This window comes from Hippocampus comes, unplaced genomic scaffold (assembly GCF_001891065.2).
Source record: "Hippocampus comes isolate QL1 unplaced genomic scaffold, H_comes_QL1_v1.1 scaffold306, whole genome shotgun sequence".
In the NCBI taxonomy this organism is placed as follows: Eukaryota; Metazoa; Chordata; class Actinopteri; order Syngnathiformes; family Syngnathidae; genus Hippocampus; species Hippocampus comes.
Genome location: NW_017805142.1, coordinates 45,182 through 51,181, shown reverse-complemented (window position 1 = coordinate 51,181; position 6,000 = coordinate 45,182).

Below are 6,000 nucleotides of genomic sequence, written 5' to 3'. Positions count from 1 at the left end.
GTTATAGAAAGTCTTAAGGAGTGACCCCTGAACCCCAAAAGACCTCAGTTTCCTGAGTAGGAAAACCCCTCGATAGTGATTGGTTACCTGAGTTTAAGCTTTGAACCACCGGTACATTGGCGCCTTTCTGACTGGTCTACACTGTATCAACATGTTGCAGACTTTGCGGACGACAAATGTCGCCTGGGCGCGACGGGTGTTCTCAACTCGTCTTTTGTTATTCAACCGCTGTTCCCAAATTATTCATTCCCCTTTTGTGACCGAGTTTCGCCCCCTCCCCTGTGATTGCCCACCTGCATTGACGTGCTAATTGTGGACTTCAACAGCCCTCCGGCCAGGTGGCCGGCGCCTATGTGCACAGGCATTTGGAGGTGCTGGATACGCACCCAAACGTTTAGATGTGCCCAAATTAAATGAAACTTTAAACATGATACAATTTTGCTCATAGATTTCTCTAACAGAGTGAGAGAAAATGCGCATGTAAATGTGAGTGAATGGAAGAAATTTATATAAAAATGAAAAACAAAGAAAAGCTGACATCCTCTCTTATTATGAACAAGTGTGGAATTTTATTGGTACCAACCAGTGATGTGTTCCTCGAGCCGGTCCTTGGCCTCGAGGACCGGCTCGTGGACCGAAGGGTGGTCCTTGGTCCTTGGCCTTGGTCTCGGGAGTCAAGTCCTTGGCCTTGGCCTTGGCCTCGGAGGCAAGTCCTTGGCCTTGGCCTTGGCCTCGGAGGCAAGTCCTTGGCCTTGGCCTTGGCCTCGGAGGCAAGTCCTTGGCCTTGGCCTTGGCCTCGGAGGCAAGTCCTTGGCCTTGGCCTTGGCCTCGGAGGCAAGTCCTTGGCCTTGGCCTTGGCCTCGGAGGCAAGTCCTTGGCCTTGGCCTTGGCCTCGGAGGCAAGTCCTTGGCCTTGGCCTTGGCCTCGGAGGCAAGTCCTTGGCCTTGGCCTTGGCCTCGGAGGCAAGTCCTTGGCCTTGGCCTTGGCCTCGGAGGCAAGTCCTTGGCCTTGGCCTTGGCCTCGGAGGCAAGTCCTTGGCCTTGGCCTTGGCCTCGGAGGCAAGTCCTTGGCCTTGGCCTTGGCCTCGGAGGCAAGTCCTTGGCCTTGGCCTTGGCCTCGGAGGCAAGTCCTTGGCCTTGGCCTTGGCCTCGGAGGCAAGTCCTTGGCCTTGGCCTTGGCCTCGGAGGCAAGTCCTTGGCCTTGGCCTTGGCCTCGGAGGCAAGTCCTTGGCCTTGGCCTTGGCCTCGGAGGCAAGTCCTTGGCCTTGGCCTTGGCCTCGGAGGCAAGTCCTTGGCCTTGGCCTTGGCCTCGGAGGCAAGTCCTTGGCCTTGGCCTTGGCCTCGGAGGCAAGTCCTTGGCCTTGGCCTTGGCCTCGGAGGCAAGTCCTTGGCCTTGGCCTTGGCCTCGGAGGCAAGTCCTTGGCCTTGGCCTTGGCCTCGGAGGCAAGTCCTTGGCCTTGGCCTTGGCCTCGGAGGCAAGTCCTTGGCCTTGGCCTTGGCCTCGGAGGCAAGTCCTTGGCCTTGGCCTTGGCCTCGGAGGCAAGTCCTTGGCCTTGGCCTTGGCCTCGGAGGCAAGTCCTTGGCCTTGGCCTTGGCCTCGGAGGCAAGTCCTTGGCCTTGGCCTTGGCCTCGGAGGCAAGTCCTTGGCCTTGGCCTTGGCCTCGGAGGCAAGTCCTTGGCCTTGGCCTTGGCCTCGGAGGCAAGTCCTTGGCCTTGGCCTTGGCCTCGGAGGCAAGTCCTTGGCCTTGGCCTTGGCCTCGGAGGCAAGTCCTTGGCCTTGGCCTTGGCCTCGGAGGCAAGTCCTTGGCCTTGGCCTTGGCCTCGGAGGCAAGTCCTTGGCCTTGGCCTTGGCCTCGGAGGCAAGTCCTTGGCCTTGGCCTTGGCCTCGGAGGCAAGTCCTTGGCCTTGGCCTTGGCCTCGGAGGCAAGTCCTTGGCCTTGGCCTTGGCCTCGGAGGCAAGTCCTTGGCCTTGGCCTTGGCCTCGGAGGCAAGTCCTTGGCCTTGGCCTTGGCCTCGGAGGCAAGTCCTTGGCCTTGGCCTTGGCCTCGGAGGCAAGTCCTTGGCCTTGGCCTTGGCCTCGGAGGCAAGTCCTTGGCCTTGGCCTTGGCCTCGGAGGCAAGTCCTTGGCCTTGGCCTTGGCCTCGGAGGCAAGTCCTTGGCCTTGGCCTTGGCCTCGGAGGCAAGTCCTTGGCCTTGGCCTTGGCCTCGGAGGCAAGTCCTTGGCCTTGGCCTTGGCCTCGGAGGCAAGTCCTTGGCCTTGGCCTTGGCCTCGGAGGCAAGTCCTTGGCCTTGGCCTTGGCCTCGGAGGCAAGTCCTTGGCCTTGGCCTTGGCCTCGGAGGCAAGTCCTTGGCCTTGGCCTTGGCCTCGGAGGCAAGTCCTTGGCCTTGGCCTTGGCCTCGGAGGCAAGTCCTTGGCCTTGGCCTTGGCCTCGGAGGCAAGTCCTTGGCCTTGGCCTTGGCCTCGGAGGCAAGTCCTTGGCCTTGGCCTTGGCCTCGGAGGCAAGTCCTTGGCCTTGGCCTTGGCCTCGGAGGCAAGTCCTTGGCCTTGGCCTTGGCCTCGGAGGCAAGTCCTTGGCCTTGGCCTTGGCCTCGGAGGCAAGTCCTTGGCCTTGGCCTTGGCCTCGGAGGCAAGTCCTTGGCCTTGGCCTTGGCCTCGGAGGCAAGTCCTTGGCCTTGGCCTTGGCCTCGGAGGCAAGTCCTTGGCCTTGGCCTTGGCCTCGGAGGCAAGTCCTTGGCCTTGGCCTTGGCCTCGGAGGCAAGTCCTTGGCCTTGGCCTTGGCCTCGGAGGCAAGTCCTTGGCCTTGGCCTTGGCCTCGGAGGCAAGTCCTTGGCCTTGGCCTTGGCCTCGGAGGCAAGTCCTTGGCCTTGGCCTTGGCCTCGGAGGCAAGTCCTTGGCCTTGGCCTTGGCCTCGGAGGCAAGTCCTTGGCCTTGGCCTTGGCCTCGGAGGCAAGTCCTTGGCCTTGGCCTTGGCCTCGGAGGCAAGTCCTTGGCCTTGGCCTTGGCCTCGGAGGCAAGTCCTTGGCCTTGGCCTTGGCCTCGGAGGCAAGTCCTTGGCCTTGGCCTTGGCCTCGGAGGCAAGTCCTTGGCCTTGGCCTTGGCCTCGGAGGCAAGTCCTTGGCCTTGGCCTTGGCCTCGGAGGCAAGTCCTTGGCCTTGGCCTTGGCCTCGGAGGCAAGTCCTTGGCCTTGGCCTTGGCCTCGGAGGCAAGTCCTTGGCCTTGGCCTTGGCCTCGGAGGCAAGTCCTTGGCCTTGGCCTTGGCCTCGGAGGCAAGTCCTTGGCCTTGGCCTTGGCCTCGGAGGCAAGTCCTTGGCCTTGGCCTTGGCCTCGGAGGCAAGTCCTTGGCCTTGGCCTTGGCCTCGGAGGCAAGTCCTTGGCCTTGGCCTTGGCCTCGGAGGCAAGTCCTTGGCCTTGGCCTTGGCCTCGGAGGCAAGTCCTTGGCCTTGGCCTTGGCCTCGGAGGCAAGTCCTTGGCCTTGGCCTTGGCCTCGGAGGCAAGTCCTTGGCCTTGGCCTTGGCCTCGGAGGCAAGTCCTTGGCCTTGGCCTTGGCCTCGGAGGCAAGTCCTTGGCCTTGGCCTTGGCCTCGGAGGCAAGTCCTTGGCCTTGGCCTTGGCCTCGGAGGCAAGTCCTTGGCCTTGGCCTTGGCCTCGGAGGCAAGTCCTTGGCCTTGGCCTTGGCCTCGGAGGCAAGTCCTTGGCCTTGGCCTTGGCCTCGGAGGCAAGTCCTTGGCCTTGGCCTTGGCCTCGGAGGCAAGTCCTTGGCCTTGGCCTTGGCCTCGGAGGCAAGTCCTTGGCCTTGGCCTTGGCCTCGGGTTGCCGGTCCTTGGACACAACACTGGTACCAACCATCAGGAGAGAATCACATTGAACACACGATACTCAAGCGAAGTATGCCACCGAGCCGGCGTCCACATCGGCGAAGGGGGATTGTCGTCACTACGTGGCAAGGATTCAACGAAAGTCGAGTACTTTTAGAGGTACCATAAAACATATTCAGCGCATTGACTCAGAAATGTCAGAAGCAGAAACGGACATTGATCGCCTGAGCAGCTTGCTGGAAATGTTATCCACCAAGGAATGGCATTTGTTCGAAACCGTGAAATACAGTTTTTCACTTCACTGGATGACTTGGAGACAGAAATTGAAATCTCTCAAGAATAAAGGGAATGGATTATTCTTTCTAAAAGCCGTGCACAGCGAATGATAAGGAAAAAGGACAACATGAAACAAATTCCATCACAGCAGAGAGTAAGTGACGCTTGTTCAGCGAGTGCATTTGGACAGAAGGCATCAATAAAGGTGCCAAAGTTGATTAGCAGTAAATGGAGATGTCAATTAATGGCAGTCAATGTGAGGCAGCTATTCACCGGAATGAGGCCTCTGACCCTCTGCCCGTCTCAGTACAATGGGGTGCAGAGCCTTCAGCCGCTCTGCCCCCAAACTCTGGAACTCACTTCCACCCAATATTCGTAACATTGATTCTCTTCCCACATTCAAAACCCAGCTCAAAACCCACCTATTCAGACTTGCTTATTCCACTTAAATTTATCTCTTTTATTTATAATCTTATCTGTGGTTTTATTGTTTGCTCTTGCCTGTAAAGTGTCCTTGAGTGTTGTGAAAGGCGCTTACAAATAAAATGTATTATTATTATTATTATATTGAACGAAAGTGTAATACTAAGAGGAGTCAAGCGAAAAGTCTGCTTGAAAAAAATATGCAAATAAGCATGTTATACACGGCGATCGAACAAATTTATTTTCATAATGATCACGTAAGTAAAGCAACAGCTGCGATAAAAGTAATGTATTGGGCGAAATAGCCATATTGACATACATGGCGATCGAAGAAATTGTATTTTCGTTAAGTAAAGCAAGACTTGTGATAAAAGTAATTTCTTGGGCGATAAATTAGCCAAACATGATGTATCACTTGTAGGCGAAAAAAATGTGTAATTTTATATGTGTTCACTTATTTCCGTTTTCACGGCCCTCTGAATAGGGTTTGTCAGTCGGCATGGAAGGATTACTCGCTCTGTCCGTTTTGGATCATTGGGATCAGAAGCAGTAGCAGATAGCATAAGCAAATGCAGTAGCAGATGGAGGATAAGTAGCAGATTCAGGATAAGGAGCAGTAGCAGGTAACAGGTAATAACCTAAAGTAAACAAATGCAATTTAATGAATAGGCATCACATTTGTGTATAGTTGACATTAATTAATTTAATACCTTCAACTTCACAATAATAATAAATAATTCAATCAACCATGATTTTAAACTATGTATTATCAATATTCATTGTTCTAAACATGAGAAAGCAGACTCCAAATCCCAACGGCCAAACCCGGAAGTGAGGTGCCGGCATTATTGACTCCAGCTGTAACGCAAATTACTTGGTTCAAACAAACATTCTAGTGCCACCGCACAAACGTGACAACTGTACAAAAATAACTAAATAAAAGACACCACTGTTACAGAAAGACTTTACACGCTATTTAAACTGCCGATCGCGAACGGTAACTGACCGTGATTGAAACTAACTGTGATGCCACTCTTTATACGTTGCGCTAACTGTCACTTGTCAGTGGCAGCCCCGCCCCTCTTAAAGCGCCAGATAAATCCAACAATATGGGTTTCCCTCGATGGAGTTTGTTTGATTTCTTCATGATTTTTGCAGTCCTCGGACCCTCGGACCCTCGGGCCCAAGGGCCCGAGGACTTGACTCCGAGGCCAAGGACCAAGGACTTTCCTCCGAGGCCAAGGACCAAGGACTTGACTCCGAGGCCAAAGCCAAGGACCAAGGACCGACTTTCGGTCCTCGAGCCGGTCCTCGAGGCAAAGGACCACAACACTGAGCGAGAGAGAAGCCCAGCCCGACCCGACCCGAACCCGAAGCAATGATTGACATTTTAGGCCCGATCTTACCTCTCTTGAAGAGTTGGAGGAAGAGGAGGTTGTTGGCAAGATGTATAGTTGGACCATACATTTACAAGCCAAATGCTCAGG